The following is a 24,246-nucleotide window of genomic DNA, read 5'->3' as shown; positions in this document are numbered from 1 at the left end:
ACATAGAAAAGACTTTCTGAAGGCGTCATTTGGTATCGTATTCCCCTTTGGGCTTGGTTGGGTCTCAGCAAAGCAGATACCAGGGACTGTAAAGGGGTTAAAGTTAAAAACGGCTCCGGTTCCGTTATTTTAAGGGTTAAAGCTTCCAAATTTGGTGTGCAATACTTTTAAGGCACTGTGGTGAAATTTTGGTGAATTTTGAACAATTCCTTCATATTTTTTCGCAATTGCAGTAATAAAGTGTGTTCAGTTTAAAATTTAAAGTGACAGTAACGGTTTTATTTTAAAACGTTTTTTGTACTTTGTTATCAAGTTTATGCCTGTTTAACATGTCTGAACTACCAGATAGACTGTGTTCTGAATGTGGGGAAGCCAGAGTTCCTTCTCATTTAATTAAATGTGATTTATGTGACAATGACAATGATGCCCAAGATGATTCCTCAAGTGAGGGGAGTAAGCATGGTACTGCATCATTCCCTCCTTCGTCTACACGAGTCTTGCCCACTCAGGAGGCCCCTAGTACATCTAGCGCGCCAATACTCCTTACTATGCAACAATTAACGGCTGTAATGGATAATTCTGTCAAAAACATTTTAGCCAAAATGCACACTTATCAGCGTAAGCGCGACTGCTCTGTTTTAGATACTGAAGAGCATGACGACGCTGATAATAATGGTTCTGAAGGGCCCCTAAACCAGTCTGATGGGGCCAGGGAGGTTTTGTCTGAGGGAGAAATTACTGATTCAGGGAACATTTCTCAACAAGCTGAACCTGATGTGATTACGTTTAAATTTAAGTTGGAACATCTCCGCATTCTGCTTAAGGAGGTATTATCCACTCTGGATGATTGTGACAAGTTGGTCATCCCAGAGAAACTATGTAAAATGGACAAGTTCCTAGAGGTCCCGGGGCTCCCAGAAGCTTTTCCTATACCCAAGCGGGTGGCGGACATTGTAAATAAAGAATGGGAAAGGCCCGGTATTCCTTTCGTCCCTCCCCCCATATTTAAAAAATTGTTTCCCATGGTCGACCCCAGAAAGGACTTATGGCAGACAGTCCCCAAGGTCGAGGGAGCGGTTTCCACTTTAAACAAACGCACCACTATACCCATAGAAGATAGTTGTGCTTTCAAAGATCCTATGGATAAAAAATTAGAAGGTTTACTTAAAAAGATGTTTGTTCAGCAGGGTTACCTTCTACAACCAATTTCATGCATTGTCCCTGTCGCTACAGCCGCGTGTTTCTGGTTCGATGAGCTGGTAAAGGCGGTCGATAGTGATTCTCCTCCTTATGAGGAGATTATGGACAGAATCAATGCTCTCAAATTGGCTAATTCTTTCACCCTAGACGCCACTTTGCAATTGGCTAGGTTAGCGGCTAAGAATTCTGGGTTTGCTATTGTGGCGCGCAGAGCGCTTTGGTTGAAATCTTGGTCAGCTGATGCGTCTTCCAAGAACAAGCTACTTAACATTCCTTTCAAGGGGAAAACGCTGTTTGGCCCTGACTTGAAAGAGATTATCTCTGATATCACTGGGGGTAAGGGCCACGCCCTTCCTCAGGATCGGCATTTCAAGGCCAAAAATAAACCTAATTTTCGTCCCTTTCGTAGAAACGGACCAGCCCAAAGTGCTACGTCCTCTAAGCAAGAGGGTAATACTTCTCAAGCCAAGCCAGCTTGGAGACCAATGCAAGGCTGGAACAAGGGAAAGCAGGCCAAAAAACCTGCCACTGCTACCAAGACAGCATGAAATGTTGGCCCCCGATCCGGGACCGGATCTGGTGGGGGGCAGACTCTCTCTCTTCGCTCAGGCTTGGGCAAGAGATGTTCTGGATCCTTGGGCGCTAGAAATAGTCTCCCAAGGTTATCTTCTGGAATTCAAGGGGCTTCCCCCAAGGGGGAGGTTCCACAGGTCACGTTGTGTAGAAGACCTGTTAAAAATGGGAGTGATTCATCCTGTTCCATTAGGAGAACAAGGGATGGGGTTCTACTCCAATCTGTTCATAGTTCCCAAAAAAGAGGGAACGTTCAGACCAATCTTAGATCTCAAGATCTTAAACAAGTTTCTCAAGGTTCCATCGTTCAAAATGGAAACCATTCGAACAATTCTTCCTTCCATCCAGGAAGGTCAATTCATGACCACGGTGGATTTAAAGGATGCGTATCTACATATTCCTATCCACAAGGAACATCATCGGTTCCTAAGGTTCGCATTCCTGGACAAGCATTACCAGTTCGTGGCGCTTCCTTTCGGATTAGCCACTGCTCCAAGGATTTTCACAAAGGTACTAGGGTCCCTTCTAGCTGTGCTAAGACCAAGGGGCATTGCTGTAGTACCTTACTTGGACGACATTCTGATTCAAGCGTCGTCCCTTCCTCAAGCAAAGGCTCACACGGACATCGTCCTGGCCTTTCTCAGATCTCACGGATGGAAAGTGAACGTGGAAAAGAGTTCTCTATCTCAGTCAACAAGGGTTCCCTTCTTGGGAACAATAATAGACTCTTTAGAAATGAGGATTTTTCTGACAGAGGCCAGAAAAACAAAACTTCTAGACTCTTGTCGGATACTTCATTCCGTTCCTCTTCCTTCCATAGCGCAGTGCATGGAAGTGATAGGCTTGATGGTAGCGGCAATGGACATAGTTCCTTTTGCGCGCATTCATCTAAGACCATTACAACTGTGCATGCTCAGTCAGTGGAATGGGGACTATACGAACTTGTCTCCGAGGATACAAGTAAATCAGAGGACCAGAGACTCACTCCGTTGGTGGCTGTCCCTGGACAACCTGTCACAAGGGATGACCTTCCGCAGACCAGAGTGGGTCATTGTCACGACCGATGCCAGTCTGATGGGCTGGGGCGCGGTCTGGGGATCCCTGAAAGCTCAGGGTCTTTGGTCTTGGGAAGAATCTCTTCTACCGATAAATATTCTGGAACTGAGAGCGATATTCAATGCTCTCAAGGCTTGGCCTCAGCTAGCGAGGGCCAAGTTCATACGGTTTCAATCAGACAACATGACAACTGTTGCGTACATCAACCATCAGGGGGGAACAAGGAGTTCCCTGGCGATGGAAGAAGTGACCAAAATCATTCTATGGGCGGAGTCTCACTCCTGCCACCTGTCTGCTATCCACATCCCAGGAGTGGAAAATTGGGAAGCGGATTTTCTGAGTCGTCAGACATTGCATCCGGGGGAGTGGGAACTCCATCCGGAAATCTTTGCCCAAGTCACTCAACTGTGGGGCATTCCAGACATGGATCTGATGGCCTCTCGTCAGAACTTCAAAGTTCCTTGCTACGGGTCCAGATCCAGGGATCCCAAGGCGGCTCTAGTGGATGCACTAATAGCACCTTGGACCTTCAAACTAGCTTATGTATTCCCGCCGTTTCCTCTCATCCCCAGGCTGGTAGCCAGGATCAATCAGGAAAGGGCGTCGGTGATCTTGATAGCTCCTGCGTGGCCACGCAGGACTTGGTATGCAGATCTGGTGAATATGTCATCGGCTCCACCATGGAAGCTACCTTTGAGACGAGACCTTCTTGTTCAAGGTCCGTTCGAACATCCGAACCTGGTCTCACTCCAGCTGACTGCCTGGAGATTGAACGCTTGATCTTATCGAAGCAAGGGTTCTCAGATTCTGTTATCGATACTCTTGTTCAGGCCAGAAAGCCTGTAACTAGAAAGATTTACCACAAAATTTGGAAAAAATATATCTGTTGGTGTGAATCTAAAGGATTCCCTTGGGACAAGGTTAAGATTCCTAAGATTCTATCCTTCCTTCAAGAAGGATTGGAAAAAGGATTATCTGCAAGTTCCCTGAAGGGACAGATTTCTGCCTTGTCTGTGTTACTTCACAAAAAGCTGGCAGCTGTGCCAGATGTTCAAGCCTTTGTTCAGGCTCTGGTTAGAATCAAGCCTGTTTACAAACCTTTGACTCCTCCTTGGAGTCTCAACTTAGTTCTTTCAGTTCTTCAGGGGGTTCCGTTTGAACCCTTACATTCCGTTGATATTAAGTTATTATCTTGGAAAGTTTTGTTTTTGGTTGCAATTTCTTCTGCTAGAAGAGTTTCAGAGTTATCTGCTCTGCAGTGTTCTCCTCCTTATCTGGTGTTCCATGCAGATAAGGTGGTTTTACGTACTAAACCTGGTTTTCTTCCAAAAGTTGTTTCTAACAAAAACATTAACCAGGAGATTATCGTACCTTCTCTGTGTCCGAAACCAGTTTCGAAGAAGGAACGTTTGTTGCACAATTTGGATGTTGTTCGTGCTCTAAAATTCTATTTAGATGCTACAAAGGATTTTAGACAAACATCTTCCTTGTTTGTTGTTTATTCCGGTAAAAGGAGAGGTCAAAAAGCAACTTCTACCTCTCTCTCTTTTTGGATTAAAAGCATCATCAGATTGGCTTACGAGACTGCCGGACGGCAGCCTCCCGAAAGAATCACAGCTCATTCCACTAGGGCTGTGGCTTCCACATGGGCCTTCAAGAACGAGGCTTCTGTTGATCAGATATGTAGGGCAGCGACTTGGTCTTCACTGCACACTTTTACCAAATTTTACAAGTTTGATACTTTTGCTTCTTCTGAGGCTATTTTTGGGAGAAAGGTTTTGCAAGCCGTGGTGCCTTCCATCTAGGTGACCTGATTTGCTCCCTCCCATCATCCGTGTCCTAAAGCTTTGGTATTGGTTCCCACAAGTAAGGATGACGCCGTGGACCGGACACACCTATGTTGGAGAAAACAGAATTTATGTTTACCTGATAAATTACTTTCTCCAACGGTGTGTCCGGTCCACGGCCCGCCCTGGTTTTTTAATCAGGTCTGATAATTTATTTTCTTTAACTACAGTCACCACGGTATCATATGGTTTCTCCTATGCAAATATTCCTCCTTAACGTCGGTCGAATGACTGGGGTAGGCGGAGCCTAGGAGGGATCATGTGACCAGCTTTGCTGGGCTCTTTGCCATTTCCTGTTGGGGAAGAGAATATCCCACAAGTAAGGATGACGCCGTGGACCGGACACACCGTTGGAGAAAGTAATTTATCAGGTAAACATAAATTCTGTTTTTTTACACGGTTGATGAATGACACTGCCATTGATTTTTAGTGATGGTAAATCCTAGCATTTGTTAAACGCTTGGATTTACCATCACTTTAAATTTGCATGTAGAAATTTTTTTGCAAATAGTTTTCATGATATATTTTCCCTGTTTTTTTTTTTTGTTTTTTTCCTGTAATTTTTAAATCTGAAAATTTGAGTTTTTGCCAAAGTGCATTCTGTGGAATTAAAAACCCAGACTTGCCTACATTCTACACAGTGGCTGATTTGTGGAGGATTAAGATGCCACTTGGCCACAGCAAACCAACATATTAAGCAATATGCAAGAGGTCTGTCCCTGAACTGTAAAACAATGCAGATTTTGCTAACAAAATAAGTTTTAAAACTTTAATTCGAGCATTGCAGAATATCTCTATATAAAAATCAGTGTATATAGAAAATGTGTGATGTTCCTTTTAAGCAAAGTTTTGCTAAACTTAAAGGGATATGAAACCTAACCTTTTTCTTTTGTGATTCAGACAGACCATTTTAAAAAGTTTCCAATTTACTTCTATGATCAAACTTGCTTTGTTCCCATGATATTCTGTGATGAACAAATACCTAGGTAGCATCTGTAGCACTACATGACAGGAAACAGTGCTGCCATCTAGTGCTCTTGCAACAAATGCTGCCATCTAGTGCTCTTGCAACAAATGCTGCCGTATAGTGCTCCTGAAATGGGCCAGCTCCTAAGCATACGTCCATTCTTTTCAACAAGATACCAAGAGATTGAAGAAAATGTGATAATAGAAGTAAATTACTGTTTAAAATCGCCTGCACTATCTGAATCATGAAAGAAACATTTTGGGTTTTATATCACTTAACAGTGACATTAAAAAACTTTCCTTTCATGTCCTATAAAAAGTAATGTTAAAGTGATGGTAAATCCTAATGTTTGTGAAACGCTAGGCTTTACCATTGGAACAAATAAAGGGGACTTTGTCATCAAGTATAAAATCATGCTGAAAGCTCCTTTATTTGTTTGCAGTGTTCGCCGCACTAAGTTGCCCACGGCAGAACGCTGTTTGGCTAAGAGGTGAAGTTTCCACATCTTAGCCAATAGCCGTGCGGAAAATCCAGCTTTGCGTGGTCTTTGCTTTTCCAGAAGCAGAATGCTGCAGCCAATTTAAAGTACCACTAACCACAGTAGAATAGCATAATCAATAAATTCATAATAAAAAGACAATGCAATAGCATTGTTTTACTTTCAAATGGCTAGTAGATTTCTTTATGACAAATTTGAAAGTTCTATTTTTTTTCTCACTACGTCAGGGGGCAGCCGTCAGCCAATCACAAAATGCATTTATATATATATATATATATATATATATTCTGTTAATTCTTGGACATGCTCAGGAGCTGGTGCCTCAGTGTGCGAATTAAGACACTGCACATTTAGATAATGGAAGTAAATTGAAAAGTTTAAAATTGTGTGCTTTATCTGAATCATGAGAGGTTCATTTTGACTTTAGCTTAAATTTTTAAAAAAAATCAGATTTTTATCCTAAAACTGTTAATGGACTGGTTTGGTGTTCTTTAAAGGGACAGTATACATGTAACTGCATGTAATAGACAATACTATAAAGAAGAATATGCACAGATACTGATCTAAATATCCAGTGTAAAACCTTTTTAAAGACTTAGAAGCTCCCAGTTTCTGCCTGTTTCTGGTTTCCCAGCCCCTTTCACTAGGTGTCCCAGCCTAACCTCATCAACAGCACTGTTGATGAGGTTAGGCTGGGACACCTAGTGAAAGGGGCTGGGAAACCAGAAAAAGGCAGATCTTAACTCCCTTCCCCCTCATATGTAAAGACAGATTAGACAAACGGGAGCCAGCAGTAGTCTGTAAATGAGCGTATACATTTGATACTTTTGGGGATTGGTTAGGAGTCTGAAAATCAACACAATGTTATGAAACAATAAGCAAAACTATACATTTAAAATCAAGAAAAGAAAGGGGGCGCCTCATAGTGAACTGTGTGCAGATGGAGTAATGGTAAATAAAACTCACAATTAAGATGGCACTAGTAAAAGTGCAAACGAGCATGCTGACAATCACAGTAGTCGGCTCAATGGATACTGATCCCGTATCAGGGGTGGCTTAGAGATTTCTCCTGCGTCTGGGTGGATGTACTCTTCAAATCATTTTCCAATCGGGGATACACCAATGTGAATCACACGCCAAACTCAAATGAATGGTGTGTAAGAAAAACAAACCACTTATGGAATGATCGCAGGTGGGAACTTCTGTAGAAGTTAAAAGTAAAGAACAGACTCCTCTGTGATAAAATTGAAAAAGCAAAGTTTTTAATCAATACTTGCAACGCGTTTCTCGACGGTCGTTTCATCAGATGACATATAAAAACAAGTTAAAAGCCACTTTTTTTTTTTTTTTTTAATTTTTATTGAGGTAAGTCAAAAGGCATACAGCTTATGCATTGTAACGAAATAAACAACAACATAACATGGTACATAAACTGTGAGACATAAGGCGGATTTACATCTGGGATGGGTCACGTACCTCGTTTTTACAGAGGCCGTCATTTAGGAACTGATTGGGCAGTATGGAACATGTTTGCCCATTCTAGCGGATATGTAACTGGGACGGCTTTTAATTTAATGGATAGTTATTAGGACTAATGAGAAACATATGTTGCAGGCACAACAGTGGTGCAGGCAACTGAAAATTCAGGCATCACATTGTGTATTGTATGGGAGTCAAGAGAGACCGTAATCATCTGGTCATTGGCTCTCTTGGACATCCCGTGTCTGGCTTCCTCGGCTAGTAGGGCCTCGGATAAGATCTGTAAGGGTATATCGACTACGTCTAAGGTTATGTAGTCTAGTGGTGGATTTAACTGGACATGTAAGCGTCCCAGGGTTCCCAAATGAGACAGAAATCTGTCAATTTCTTGCGTTCGCCATAAACATAGGTTTCCATGCTTCTTATGTAATTCACACATTCTACTACTCCTAGCCACTTGGGGGCCTGACTTTTCTTCCAGTTTCTGGCTGTTAGTATTTTGGTGGAAATGAGTATGTAGATAAGTAGGTTTCGTTTAATGCTAGGGAGCAAGTCCACCCCCAAATCCAAGAGCGCTAGAGCCTGTCCCAGTGTTTCCACTAGTCCAAGCTCTTTACATAGGGTTTCTACCCTTCTCCAAAGGCCTGTCAATTTTGGGCAAGACCACCAGATGTGGGTCGGAGTGCCCCGTTCGCCGCAGTCCCGCCAACACATAGGGGAGTGATCCGGATAGAGTCTCTGTAATTTAGTGGGAACCAGGTGCCATCTCGTAATTAATTTGAAATAAAGCTCATACAAGGTGACACAGTGAGTGGCCCTTTTGATAATGCAGATTGTTTCCTCCCATACTTCTAATGGGTAGGTACATCGTAACTCTTTTTCCCAAGCCTCCATATGAATTGTTTTAGAGGGAGTGGGGTCTCCCAATAGGCACTGGTAATGCACTGAAAGGGGTTTGCAGAGCTGGAGATTGGCCCTCCAACGCTGCTCCCACACTGTGGGGTCCCTCATCTCATCTTCCAGGAAGCCCCAGGATTTCATGAGTGCTCGGAGGCGCAGAAGTGTGAAGTGGAACCTCAGGGTTACCGTAGGCAGGGCTAGCATGGTCGCATGGGGTTTCAATCTTCTGTTGTCGTAGAAATCTGACAGAGAGGCTACCCCTGTGGCAGACCACGATCCGGCAGGGATATCGGGCAATCCCAGGAGGAGGCCCCGGATAGAGTGTGTGGGTGAGGGGTGTGGGGCAATAAGCCTGCTATGCCTCAATTTCAGCCAGGTTTCCTGGCACCCCTTGACTATGCCATTAGAGATATGAATTTTTGTCCTCCAATGCGGAGGGAGCCACAGAAGGTCCTCCAACTCCACCAGCGCCGGCAAGGAACCCTGCTCTATCTCTCTCCATCTGGTCGCAGGTAAGCCTTTACCCCACGCCGAGGCGTCAGTGATCATTGCTGCCTCATGGTATTTCCTCACATTAGGGAGGCCTGTTCCTCCCCTCTCTATAGGAGCTTGCAGTATATGGGCTGCGACTCGAGGTCTTTTATCTCGCCAAGTATAGGCATTAAAAAGAGTCTGGAACTTCCGAGTCAGGGAGATCGGGATTGGAATGGGAATACATCGAAACGCATACGTGAGTCTGGGGAGGACCATCATTTTGAGGGCCGCCACCCTACCGAACCATGAGATCTCACCGTATCTATTAGTGTTCAGATCGAATGTTATCTCCTTCAGCAGTTTCTCAAAGTTTTCTTTGATGGTGATCTGCTTAGAGTGAGAGAGAAATACTCCTAGATGTCTAATCCCCTTCTTGGACCAATTAAAAGGGTAGAGGAGTCTAATACTATGCTCTTCTTCCAAGGGGAGGTTGAGAGAATACACCTCGGTTTTACTGACATTTACTTTGTAATAGGAGAGTTCGCCAAATCTCTGTAACAGTCGGAACAGAGAAGGGATAGAATCCAGAGGCTCCGTGAGGAAGACCGTGAGGTCATCCGCGAACAGGGCCAACTTCTGGATGGTGTCGTGAAGCTGGAGTCCCTGTATTTCAGGACATCTCCTAATGGCTGTGCCCAGGGGTTCGATCGCTACGACGAACAGTAAGGGAGACATGGGACATCCCTGTCTTGTCCCATTCGTGATCCGTATTGTGGGGGAGCAGAAACCCAATCCCCTCACCACAGCGGTGGGGCATGAATAGAGTGCCATAGTGGCCCTGATATATGCATCCGGTATACCGAACGCCTCCAGGGTCTGGGTTAAATAATCCCACCTCACTCTGTCGAATGCCTTTTCAGCATTGAGTGACAGAGTGAGCATGGGTAGACCCAGATCTGCCACCTCTGTATATATGTTCAAGAGACGGCGAGTATTGTCAGAGCCCTGCCTATTGAGGACGAAACCCACCTGGTCTAAGTGTATGAGTGACTGGAGGTGCACATTTAGCCTGTTGGCAAGAATTTTGGCATAAATCTTGGCGTCAACATTAATGAGTGATATGGGTCTGTAGCTAGAGCATAGCGATGGATCTTTGCCCTCCTTGTGAATTGTGGTAATGTTGGCCTCCAGAAATTCTGGGAGAAACTCACCACGTTGGGCCACTCTATTAAAGAGACGGAGCAGGATCGGAGTAAGAATAGAACTAAGGTTCTGATAGAAAGCGACAGAGAATCCGTCTGGTCCCGGGGCTTTGTGGGGGGTCAAATCGGCTATAGCCATGCTGACCTCCTCCAGCGTGAATTGTTGCTCTAATGCAGTTCTGGCATCGTCAGTCAATGTGGGTAAATGCAGTTCTCCCAAGAACTGGCGGATGTCATCCGGAGTGGCCTTAGTCATTGGCTCTGCCGACGCAATCTTATAAAGAGAGGAGTAATAATCCGCAAAGGCCACTCCTATTGCTCTAGGGGAGTGGACTGGACCCTGTTGGGTAGAAATAGATGCTATTCTACTCTGCTGTGTGCGTTTCCTGAGCTTATTGGCTAGGAGCCTGTCTGCCCTATTGCCCTTGTAATAATATAACTGTTTAAGTCTGTGTAAGTTGTCTTGCACTCGTAGGGTTTCCCTTCTGGCAATTTCTTCTCTAATGTGGCCTATCTGTTGGGATAATAGGGATTCAGGGCATGATTTGTTGGTGGTCTCTAGGGCATAAAGATCTCCATAGAGCTTGGCTAAAGATTGACTACCTGATTTACGGTGATGTGCTAACGTCTTAATGAAGTACCCTCTCAGGTATGCCTTAAGGGCTGCCCAGACCATGTCTAGGTCAGTAGTGCCTGTGTCATTGTGTGTTAGGAAGTCAGTTATTTCTCTAAGGAGCGATGGTATCTCTCTTTCAGTCAGTAGGTGGTCAGAAAGTCTCCAGGAGGGTCTGCTGGTCAAGGTCTGTAACTCGGAAAAGTCTAGATAGACCATATCATGATCCGACCATGTGCATGGCTGAACAGTTGGGTTTGTCATTTTGTCTAGGGACCAAGAGTCACACAGGACATAGTCGATCCTTGAGAACGAGTTGTGGGCTTTGGAGTAATGTGTGAAATCTATGGTTGTGGGAGCTAGGCATCTCCATGCATCGTATAAATGATGCTGGAACATAAGTTTTCGGAAGGCATTGGAGGTTGATGAGACATTTCTATCTGAGTGTGTGGTGAGGAGGGATCTCTTATCTTTGTGTGGGTCCCATACCATATTAAAGTCCCCTCCTATGATTAGGTGGCCTCTTAAGTTGGTCTACCCTGGCGAGGAACTGTCTTACAAAGGGGATCTGTTTTGCATTTGGCGCATATACTGAGGCTAAGGTGTATTGTATGCCATTAAGCTTACAGACTAGTATGAGGAATCTACCCTCAGTGTCTTTCTCTATGTGTTCTACTGCAAAGGTCAAGTCTCTACTGAGTAGAATTGCCACTCCTCTGGTTTTCCCTGTATTATTTGAGGCCATTTCGCAAATAGGGTAGTATCGTGAGTTCCTAATGGTGTGGGAGTCCACTGACCAATGTGTCTCCTGAAGAAACAGGATATGGACCTTATGAGCACGGATATAATTAAGCAAGAGTTTCCTCTTTGTTGGGGAATTCAATCCTTGTTCATTAAGGGTAGCTATTCGAATTGGGGCCATATTGATGTCGGTTATTATAGAGCCATAACTATAGAGTCTCAGTGAGATGAAATGTTACTGTTCACACCTATTAGTAGTCACTTATATAGATAATGGAAGATGCTTCTTAGTCTGAGTTAGTGTAGCTGGGCTCAGCAGGTATTATTCAAATTTCTATAGTTTGATAGAATAAAGGCTTAGCCTCAAGGTGTCACATACAAAAGTGAAAATGGGAGCGTTATAACTGCAGTTCAGTGTAAGGAGTGTTTTAAAACGGGGCCCAATCTCTTTTAATAAAGTGCCACAGAATCTTCCTCTGTTCTTAATACAGTAAACTCTCTTAGAAAGTTAGTGGATATAAGATAGTCCCAAGTCCCTCAGTATAGCGTGTGTAAAACAGGCAATAACTTACTGGCTTAGTCTGGCTCCGATAAGGTCTCTCACGTCCGCCACGTGGGTATGTCTCTGCTGACTTTTAGTAGGCCGCAACTATGTGCGCACTTGTTGCAGGCGTATAGTAGGCTTCCCAGCCGTGAGCGCCGGGAAGGGCTATACCGGAGGACCGGGTAGATGAGGCCGGACAGTTGAGGGCTCGAGGAACAGGTCTGTAAAGGCACTAGTCAGAGGGAGTCCGTGCTCTGAGTAGTTGGATTGCGATCCCTCCCTGGGCTATTCAGATGTACTTTGTGCTGCGGGCGGGTGCGGTATTCTGCCTACGGGAGGGGAGAGAGGGTCAGTGATTCTGGCGGACCGAGAGCGTTCAGAAGCTGTCGCCTCCGATGACAGCCGTGGAGCAGATAATCACAGCTCCAGATGTTAGGCAAATGAACTGAGGGTCCGCACCGCGGGTTTGTCTATGCGACACTTAATCCATATAGGTCTCCTTTTCTGTAAGCTCGGAGCAAGGGGAGTTATTAAAAGCGACAGGGAATGCAAAAAAAAGATGAAATTAGCGTGGAAAAGTTAATTAAAAGTTGAAATATAGCACCTGGGCTACGGAGTAGATTATGGATGCGACTGCTCTGTAACGCAGCTAGCTCCGCCTCCCAAAAGCCACTTTTTTTATGCAGCCACATTGAATTTTATTGGCTGTCCAGAGTTTTCAAATCATCCTATGATGTGTGGAGGTAACGTCTGCAGGTGTCTATTAATTGAGATGAATAATTAACTACTTTAAATAAAAATGCTATAATAACCAAAATTATTGCCGGTTTTGTTTGCAAATAGTGTTAGTCATGTGTTAATCTTTGTAGGTTGTTGAATGTACTTGCGAACATTTGGAGAACTACTAGAAGTTAATAAAAAACAATGTGTTACAGACCACATATTTCAATAAAATATTTTCATTATTCATATAGCTTAATAAATTTGCGGTGTATTTAAATACAGACATATTAGACAAAAGATAGATGACTAATATTTAAAAAATGGGGTATCCACTCGTATCAAGTAAAACATATGTCAACCAAAAAGTATTGATAGTATTAGAAATATATAAATATAACTTACCACATTGTCTCGAACAATTATATCGACCCAAAAATGAAGGTCTAAATTATCTGAAAGATATACTAACATATATGAAATGGTTAAAAATAATCTAAAAGTTTCGTAGTTTAAAAATAGTTGGGAATACTGTATATCTAAGCCATTTAAAAATGATGGCATGGTGTATAAAACATTTCTTTGGTTAATTTATGATGAATAAATCTATATTGTGTTTGTGAAATGTATGAAGGGTGCTTTGATTGGACTCAGGTCTTAATTGAATGCTGCTAGGTCTACATTGACATTTAGACCTAGAGGGTAAAGAGTGTAATTTATGAATCCAAAAAGTTTCTCTTTGGTGTAATCTTATTAATCTATCTATTGTAGTCTGCAGATTTTGGAACATGGTCTATTGGCAAAAATTTGTGTGTATATATATATATATATATATATATATATATATATATATATATATATATATATATATATATATATATATATATATATATATATATATATATATATATATATATATATATATATATATATATATATATATATATAACTTGAATGTGCATGTAGACAGTGATTGGGGATGCTGTTTGATTTTTTTTTTTTTTTACACAATTTCTAAAATGTTCACCCCATCGTATTCTCATGATTCTGGAGGTGCGTCCCAAGTATTGTTGGCCACACAAACACTTTTTTTTTTTTTTTTTCCCGATTTAATAAATTTACCCGCATTACAGCCTCTTTTTTGTTGCATTTTTAAATCCCTTTAAGACCAAATGGGTTTCTGAAGAGATTGTTTGTTACATGGTTCTAATTGTGAATACGATGGGGTGAACATTTTAGAAATTGTAAAAATAAAAAAAATCAAACTCGGCATCCCCAATCACTGTCTACATGCACATTCAAGTAATCCATATATATACAAATTTTTGCCGATAAACCATGTTCCAAAATCAGCAGACTACAGTAGGTTAAGAAGATTACGCCAAAGAGAAACTTTTGTAATTCATAAATTACACACTCTTTACCCTCTAGGTCTATATGCCAATGTAGACCTAGCAGCATTCAATTAAGACCTAAGTCCAATCTACATACATTTCACATACACAATATACATTTATTCATCATAAATTCACCCACTTTTTTATACACCATGCCATCATTTTTCAAATGGCTTATAGCTTTAATAGGTATACAGTATTCCCAACCATTTTTACACTATGGAACTTATAGATTATTTTTAACCATTTAATATATGTTAGTATATCTTTCAGATAATTCTTTAGACCTCTTCATTTTTGGGTCAATATAATAGTTAGAGACAAACAATTTGTGGTCAGTTATATTTATATATTTCTAATACTATCAATACTTTTTGGTTGACACATGTTTTTTTTTTTACTTGATATGAGTGGATACCCCTTTTCTCTTGTTAAGTGTGTTCAGTCCACGGGTCATCCATTACTTATGGGATATATTCTCCTTCCCAACAGGAAGTTGCAAGAGGATCACCCAAGCAGAGCTGCTATATAGCTCCTCCCCTCACATGTCATACCCAGTCATTCTCTTGCAACCCTCAACAAAGGAGGTCGCGAGAGGAGCTGGAGTTTTTACTTAACTATTCTTCAATCAAAAGTTTGTTATTTTAAATGGCACCGGAGTGTGCTGTTTTTCTATCTTAGGCAGTATTTGGAAGAAGAAACTGCCTGCGTTTTTTTTCTATGATCTTAGCAGGCGTAACTAAGATCCACTGGCTGTTCTCGACATTCTGAGGAGTGGGGTAACTTCAGAAACTGGGAATAGCATGCGGGGTCCTCCGCAAATGAGGTATGTGCAGTACTTTATTTTCTGGGAATGGAATTGACTAAGAAAATACTGCTGTTACCGTAAGATGTAAGTACAGCCTTAAATGCAGTAGTGGCAACTGGTATCAGGCTGATAAATGTATGCGCAGTCGAGTTATATTCTAGGGACTAGAATTTGACTGAGAAAATACTGTTAACACTGAAATAATACTTAAGCCTTCTCTGCAGTGGTAGCGACTGGTAGCAGGCTTAGTGATAGCTTTGCATGACATTGAAAAATGTTGTTTTTTAATAAAACGTTTACTGGCATGTTATTCGTTTTTGTGAGGTACTTTGGTGATAAATCGCTTGGGCATGATTTTTTTCCACATGGCTAACATATTTTTCTGCATGGAAACCGTTATATCAGGGCTCCCACTGTTGTGATTGGAGTGGGAGGGCCCTTGTTTTAGCGCCTTGTTGCGCAGTTAAAATTCTTGCACAGTCTTCCTGTTTCTTCCTCCTTGATCCAGGACGTCTCTAGAGAGCTCAGGGGTCTGCAAATTTCATTTGTGAGGGAGGTAATCGGTCACAGCAGATCTGTGACAGTGTGCTGACTGTGATTAAAAGCGTTAAATCTTAATTGATATCTGTTTTATCCGTTTTGGGTATTGAGGGGTTAATCATCCTTTTGCTAATGGGTGCAAGCCTCTGCTAATAATACACTTCTTGTTAAGAATTGTTTAATTATATCTGTATTTTTGAAGCGCTGCAGCGTTTTTTATATTGCTTGTAAACTTATTGAAAGTGATTTCCAAGCTTGTTGGTTTCATTGCTAAGTCTGTTTAAACATGTCTGATTCAGAGGAAACTGTTTGTTAATCATGTTCAAAAGCCAATGTGGAGCCCAATAGAACGATGTGTACCAATTGTATTGATATTGCTTTGAATAAAAGTCAATCTGTACCGATAAAGAAGCTATCACCAGACAACGAGGGGGAAGTTATGCCGCCTAACTCTCCTCACGTGTCAGTACCTGCGTCTCCCGCTCTGGAGATGCGTAGGATTGAGACACCTAGTACATCTAGGCCCTTACAAATCACTTTACATGATATGGCTAATGTTATGAAAGAAGTATTATATAATATGCCCGAATTAAGGGGCAAACGCGATAGCTCTGGGTTAAGGACAGAGCGCGCTGATGACACGAGAGCCATGTCTGATACTGCGTCACAATGACATGAGAACATGAGGACGGTGAGCTTCATTCTGTCGGTGACGGTTCTGATCCGGGGAGACCGGATTCAGAAATTTCAAATTTTAAATTTAAGCTTGAGAACCTCCGTGTGTTACTAGGGGAGGTATTAGCGGCTCTGAATGATTGCGACACGGTGGCAATTCCAGAGAAATTGTGTAGGTTGGATTGATACTATGCGGTACCGGTGTGTACTGACGTTTTTCCTATACCAAAAAGACTTACAGAAATTATAAGTAAGGAGTGGGATAGACCCGGTGTGCCTTTTTCCCCTCCCCCGATATTTAGAAAAATGTTCCCTATAGACACCACCACACGAGACTTATGGCAGACGGTCCCTAAGGTGGAGGGAGCAGTTTCTACGTTAGCCAAGCGTACCACTATCCCGGTGGAGGATAGCTGTGCTTTCTCAGATCCAATGGATAAAAAATTAGAGGGTTATCTTAAGAAAATGTTTGTTCAACAGGGTTTTATATTACAGCCTCTTGCATGCATTGCGCCTGTCACGGCTGCAGCGGCATTCTGGTTTGAGTCTCTGGAAGAGGCGATTCGCACAGAACCGTTGGATGAGGCTTTGAGCAAAGTTAGAACCCTTAAGCAAGCTAATGCGTTTGTTTCAGATGCCGTAGTACATCTAACCAAACTTACGGCTAAAAATTCCGGATTCGCTATACAGGCGCGCAGAGCGCTCTGGCTTAAATCCTGGTCAGCGGATGTAACTTCCAAGTCTAAGCTACTTAACATTCCTTTCAAAGGGCAGACCTTATTCGGGCCCGGCTTGAAGGAAATTATTGCTGACATTACGGGAGGTAAGGGCCACGCCCTTCCTCAGGACAGGGCCAAACCAAAGGCCAAACAGTCTAATTTTCGTGCCTTTCGTAACTTCAAGGCAGGAGCAGCATCGACTTCCTCCGCTCCAAAACAGGAAGGAACTACTGCTCGTTACAGACAGGGTTGGAAAGGCAACCAGTCATGGAACAAGGGCAAGCAGGCCAGAAAGCCTACTCCCGCCCCTAAGACAGCATGAAGTCAGGGCCCCCTATCCGGAGACGGATTTAGTGGGGGCAGACTTTCTCTTTGCCCAGGCTTGGGCAAGAGATGTGCAGGATCCCTGGACGTTAAAGATTATATCTCAGGGATACCTTCTGGATTTCAAAACCTCTCCTCCACAAGGGAGGTTCCATCTTTCGAGGTTATCGACAAACCCAGTAAAGAGAGAGGCATTTCTACATTGTGTACAAGACCTCTTAATCATGGGAGTGATCCACTCAGTTCCGCGATCGGAACAGGGACAAGGATTTTACTCAAATCTATTTGTGGTTCCCAAAAAAGAGGGAACCTTCAGACCAATCTTGGACTTAAAGATCTTAAACAAATTCCTAAGGGTACCATCGTTCAAGATGGAAACCATCCTACCCATGATCCAAGAGGGTCAATATATGACCACGGTGGACTTAAAGGATGCTTACCTTCATATACGATTCACAAAGATCATTATCGGTACCTGAGGTTTGCCTTTCTAGACAGGCATTACCAGTTTGTGGCTCTTCTCTTCGGGTTAGCCACGGCCCCGAGAATTTTTACGAAGGTTCTGTGCTCACTTCTGGCGGTACTAAGACCACGAGGCATAGCGGTGGCTCCGTACCTAGACATTCTGATACAAGCGTCAAGTTTTCAGAATGCAAAGTCTCATACAGAGATAGTTCTAGCATTTCTGAGGTCGCATGGGTGGAAAGTGAACGTGGAAAAGAGTTCTCTGTTACCACTCACAAGGGTTCCTTTTCTAGGGACTCTTATAGATTCTGTAGAGATGAAGATTTACCTGACGGAGTCCAGGTTATCAAAGATTCTCAATGCTTGCCGTGTCCTTCATTCCGTTCCAAGCCCATCAGTAGCTCAGTGCATGGAGGTAATCGGCTTAATGGTCGCGGCAATGGACATAGTGCCATTTGCGCGCCTGCATCTCAGACCGCTGCAACTATGCATGCTCAGTCAATGGAACGGGGATTACTCAGATCTGTCCCCTTTGCTAAATCTGGACCAGGAGACCAGAGATTCGCTTCTCTGGTGGTTGTCACCGGTTCATCTGTCCAAAGGAATGACCTTTCGCAGGCCAGATTGGACGATTGTAACAACGGATGCCAGCCTTTTAGGCTGGGGAGCAGTCTGGAACTCCCTATAAACATTCTAGAATTAAGAGCAATATTCAATGCTCTTCTTGCTTGGCCTCAGTTAGCAAAGCTGAGGTTCATCAGATTTCAGTCGGACAATATCACGACTGTGGCTTACATCAATCATCAATGGGGAACCAGGAGTTCCCTAGCGATGTTGGAAGTCTCGAAGATAATTCGCTGGGCAGAGTCTCACTCTTGCCACCTGTCAGCGATTCACATCCCAGGCGTAGAGAACTGGGAGGTGGATTTCCTAAATCGCCAGACTTTTCATCCGGGAGAGTGGGAACTTCACCCGGAGGTATTTGCTCAACTGATTCGTCGTTGGGGCGAACCGGATCTGGATCTCATGGCATCTCGCCAGAACGCGAAGCTTCCTTGTTACGGATCCAGGTCCAGGGACCCGGGAGCGGTGCTGGTAGATGCATTAGCAGCCCCTTGGGTTTTCAACATAGCTTATGTGTTTCCACCATTTCCGTTGCTACCTCGGCTGATTGCCAGGATCAAACAGGAGAGGGCATCAGTAATTCTGATAGCGCCTGCGTGGCCACGCAGGACCTGGTATGCAGACCTAGTGGACATGTCGTCCTGTCCACCTTGGTCTCTTCCTCTGAGGCAGGACCTTCTAATTCAGGGTCCTTTCAACCATCCAAACCTAATTTCTCTGAGGCTGACTGCCTGGAAATTGAACGCTTGATTCTATCAAAGCGTGGGTTTTCGGATTCGGTTATTGATACATTAATACAGGCTCGGAAACCTGTGACAAGAAAAATTTACCATAAGATATGGCGTAAATATTTATATTGGTGCGAATCCAAGAGTTACTCATGGAGTAAGGTTAGGATTCCTAGGATATTAGCTTTTCTACAAGAGGGTTTAGAAAAGGGTTTATCCGCTAGTTCGCTAAAGGGACAGATTTCAGCTCTGTCTATTCTTTTACACAAACGTCTGGCAGAGAATCCAGACGTCCAGGCCTTTTGTCAGGCTTTGGCTAGAATTAAGCCTGTGTTTAAAGCTGTTGCTCCTCCGTGGAGCTTAAACTTGGTTCTTAAAGTTCTTCAGGGTGTTCCGTTTGAACCCCTTCATTCCATTGATATTAAGCTTTTATCTTGGAAAGTTTTGTTTTTGATGGCTATTTCCTCGGCTCGAAGAGTCTCTGAGTTATCTGCCTTACATTTTGATTCTCCTTATCTGATCTTTCATTCAGACAAGGTAGTTCTGCGTACTAAACCTAAGGTTGTTTCTAACAGGAATATCAATCAAGAGATTGTTGTTCCATCATTATGTCCTAATCCTTCTTCAAAGAAGGAACGTCTTTTGCATAATCTAGACGTGGTCCGTGCTCTGAAGTTCTACTTACAGGCAACTAAAGATTTTAGACAAACTTCTTCTCTGTTTGTCGTTTACTCTGGACAGAGGAGAGGTCAAAAGGCTTCGGCTACCTCTCTCTCTCCTTTTGGCTTTGTAGCATAATACGTTTAGCCTATGAGACTGCTGGACAGCAGCCTCCTGAAAGAATTACAGCTCATTCCACCAGAGCTGTGGCTTCCACCTGGGCCTTTAAGAATGAGGCCTCTGTTGAACAGATTTGCAAGGCTGCAACTTGGTCTTCACTTCATACTTTTTACAAATTTTACAAATTTGACACTTTCGCTTCTTCGGAGGCTGGTTTTGGGAGAAAGGTTCTACAGGCAGTGGTTCCTTCTGTTTAATGTTCCTGCCTTGTCCCTCCCATCATCCGTGTACTTAGCTTTGGTATTGGTATCCCATAAGTAATGGATGACCCGTGGACTGAACACACTTAACGAGAGAAAACATAATTTATGCTTACCTGATAAATTTATTTCTCTTGTAGTGTGTTCAGTCCACGGCCCGCCCTGTCTTTTAAGGCAGGTTCTAAATTTTAAAATTATAACTCCAGTCACCACTGCAACTTATAGTTTCTCCTTTCTCGTCTTGTTTCGGTCGAATGACTGGATATGACATGTGAGGGGAGGAGCTATATAGCAGCTCTGCTTGGGTGATCCTCTTGCAACTTCCTGTTGGGAAGGAGAATATATCCCATAAGTAATGGATAACCCGTGGACTGAACACACTACAAGAGAAATAAATTTATCAGGTAAGCATAAATTATGTTTTTTTAGATATTAGTCATTATCTATCTTTTGTCTAATATGTCTATTTAATACACCACAAATTATTTATTAAGCTATATGAATAATGAAAATATTTTATTGAAATATGTGGTCTGTAACGCATTGTTTTTTATTAACTTCTAGTAGTTCTCCAAATATTCGCAAGTACATTCAACAACCTACAAAGATTAACACATGACTAACATTATTTGCAAACAAAACCGGCAATAATGTTGGTTATATAATTATAGCATTTTTATTTAATGCAGTTAATTATTAATCTCAATTAATAGACACCTGCAGACGTTGCCTCCACACATCATATAGGATGATTTGAAAACTCTGGATAGCCAATAAAATTCAATGTTGCTGCATAAAAAAAGCGGCTTTTAACTTGTTTTTATATGTGTCTTGTCTGATGAAACGACAATGTTTAAGGTCGAGAAATGCGTTGCAAGTATTGATTAAAAACTTTGCTTTTTTAATTTTATCACGGAGGAGTCTGCTCTTTACTTTTAACTTCTTCTACGGAAGTTCCCACCTGCGATCATTCCATTAGTGGTTTTTCTTACTCACCATTCATTTGAGTTTGGCGTGTGATTCAAATTGGTTTATCCCCGATTGGAAAAATTAGGATTTGAAGAGTACATCCTCCCAGACTCAGGAGAAATCTAAGCCACCCCTGATACGGGATCAGTATCCAGTGAGCTGACTACTGTGATCGTCAGCATGCTCATTTGCACTTTTGCTAGTGCCATCTTAATTGTGAGTTTTTTTATTTACCATTACTCCTTGTCCATCTGCACACAGTTCACTATGAGGCGCCCTTTTCTTGATTTAGATTACCACGGGGAACCGAGATCACTCTCCACAAGCGGAGCTGCCTCATACCGTCCTGAAATCGGATTCACATTCACAGAGAAATCTCTTTTAAATGGACTAATAAGTTATACACATTGGTGGTTAGACATTTGTTTCAAATTATTCCATTTAGAGTGGCAATATTATTTTTTGTCTTTTATATTGTCTCACATTCACTGTTTTAACCACTCACATCCCATATTAGTCGAGTGCGCCACCTTTCTGGGTGTTTTCACCTAGCATTTTGAAAACTATACATTGTTACAAAAACACTCCAGGTGTGCTCTATAAATAAATCATCTACAAAGAAAAATCCAGTGTATGATGTCCCTTTAAAGCATTGGCAGACCAATTACATTCTCTTATGTACCTCTACAAAGATCAGTAAGTAATGCACATAAACCGGGCAGTGAGCATACCTTGGTGGATGCCAAGGATGTATTTTGGCCTGTTAGGGCAGCAGCTAATACTTCCCTGCACTTATGCTCTCTATATATTTTATTGCAAAAGATCCCATGTGGGCTAGTTGGAAGTGTATGACCCCTCCATGCTTCCCTGACCTCCAGTTGTGAGAGATATTAGACAAATGAGTTAACATTGTTGGGGCAGCAGCATTCCCATTGCCTGGGGCAGCACAGAAACTCAATACACCACTGCTGGGGATGCATCTGTGCTTTCACGGCTTGTTGTCTGAGTCTGCTGTTACTCACAGACTACCCTGACGGCTTTTAATGATGAAAGACGCGTCTGTACGTGTAGAGGATTTGGCAATGGCTCACATTCCTGCCATATACTCCGGATTAAAAATGATCTCGCGTCACACAATTGTTCTATTTGGGAGTGGAGTTTTTAAAATAGGGTGCAGTGCTGTGTGTAAATTCTTCTGCTGCTGCTAACACACAGGTTAGTTTTAAGTTTGTCATTTTAACGTCCACTACCGCGGTTAAGGGAAAAACTTATCTTCAATTTCTTCTTGTTCCAGTGCAGAATTGACCAGTTCCAAGAGCCAGGGAACCACTACGTTAACATTTTACTTGTTGGATTTTTTTTTTTTAGATATGCTTATAGGCAAACACCTTTGTCTGGCTCTTAAAGGGACACAAAAGCCCATTTCTTTCCAGTGGCATGGATAGTTCACAAATCCATTCAATTACTAGTGGGAATTAAACTCCTGGCCACAAGGAGGAGGCTTCTATTTAATTTGCTTTATTCTCTTGGTATCCTTTGTTGAAGCAGCAATGCACATGGGTGAGTCAATAACATGAGGCATATATGTGCAGCCAGCAATCAGCAGCTCCTGAGCCTACCAAGGTATGCTTTTCATCAAAAGAAGCCGTTTTTTTGCAACTTTTTAATCATGTGCCAATAAAAGTGGAACTTTAATGGAGCAGTGCTGGCAACTTTTCTTTGTACTTTTCATCAAAGGATACCAAGAGAGCAAAACAAATTAGATAATAGAAATAAATTGGAAAGTTGTTTGAAATGGCATTCTCCCTTTGAATCTCCTCAAGAGAAGAGCGTGTCCGTTTTAACCCGATAAACACCTTCACTGCTTTTTTCTCCCCTGTCTCTCCCACACGTGTGTGTATGCACATTTGCTCTGGATATATTAGGGTTAAAAGTGCTGTGCTGAAGCCTTGCTTCTCTGTACAAACTGTTAAACTCTCCTAGGAGGCTAAAAAGCAATTTCTGTAACTTGCAGTCCAGCTGATTTAGGCAATTTGCAGCGTTTAGAAACCCTAGGTTGCAGATTTGGATTCTTCATTTCTTTGCTATCATTATTGGGGCTAGTTGTCTACTCCTTTTAACAAGGCTTGATTAGTTCTTCCAAACAAGGCAAGTCATGGGTGGAGTTTGGTTATAAAACCATTTGCAGCGAACAAGGGGCCCAGTTCATTAAAGCTTTCTGGTCTGCTGAGATTAATTAAGAAATCTTGTCGGAACTGTGAGGTTCCTTAAAACAATATAGGAGCATTTTAGCTTGAGCCGTTTATCTCTTTATACAGGGTTTTGGCTGTGAAGGAGAGACGCTTTACATTGCAATATAAGGTCTAAAAAAAGTGTTTATTGCAAGGCTAAAGAAAAGTTACTTTAGGTGTTTACTGCCTCTTTAAGCCCATCCACATTTCAGTAAAGGAAGACTTTAGCTGCTATTAATATAGTCAAACACATTCTGTTGCAAACCTCACTTTCTCTAATAGTTTATAGCATGTAAATGTTGCATTATTTTTGCTTAACATGTCCTGCTAATAGGTTACATACATCCTTCCACTTGTGAGCGTTTAACTTTTGCACTCAAATATCCCTTTAAATGAACATGAATGCAACATAACCTATAATGCATCACTTTCTATCATTTATGTTGGTCTTAAAGGGACAGTATACACAAATTTTCATATAACTGCATGTAATACACACTAATACAAAGAAGAATATGCACAGATACCGATATAAAATGCAGTATAAAACCTTTTAAAAACGTACTCAGAAGCTCCCAGTTTAGCACTGTTGATGTTAGATTGAGACAACCACTGAAAGGCCCCCCTTTCCCCTGCATATAAAAAGACCCATTACACGACCAGGGGTCTGTATACATCTAAAACTTTGGAGCTTGGTTAGGAGTCTTAAAATCGGCACAATATTATTTAGAAACGAGCAAAACTATACATGGTTACAAAAACACTCCCAGATGGGCTATATGAATGGATAATCTAGAAAACATTTATGCAAAGAAAAATCTAGTGTACAATGTCCCTTTAAATTATTGCATATAAAATACACATTTGCTGTCCTTGTATTGGTTAAAAAGAAACATACCAGTTGTGCAGGT

At 42.2% G+C, this 24,246-nt stretch overlaps 1 protein-coding gene across 1 annotated transcript in view; it reads left to right on the top strand.

Annotated features, from left to right (window-relative positions):
- NAA30 (N-alpha-acetyltransferase 30, NatC catalytic subunit) overlaps positions 1 to 24,246 on the top strand; it is a 95,670-nt gene that overhangs the window by 58,164 nt on the left and 13,260 nt on the right. The window lies entirely within an intron of this gene.

The sequence above is a fragment of the Bombina bombina genome, chromosome 1, assembly GCF_027579735.1.
Source record: "Bombina bombina isolate aBomBom1 chromosome 1, aBomBom1.pri, whole genome shotgun sequence".
In the NCBI taxonomy this organism is placed as follows: Eukaryota; Metazoa; Chordata; class Amphibia; order Anura; family Bombinatoridae; genus Bombina; species Bombina bombina.
This window is presented reverse-complemented; position numbering and strand designations above follow the sequence as displayed.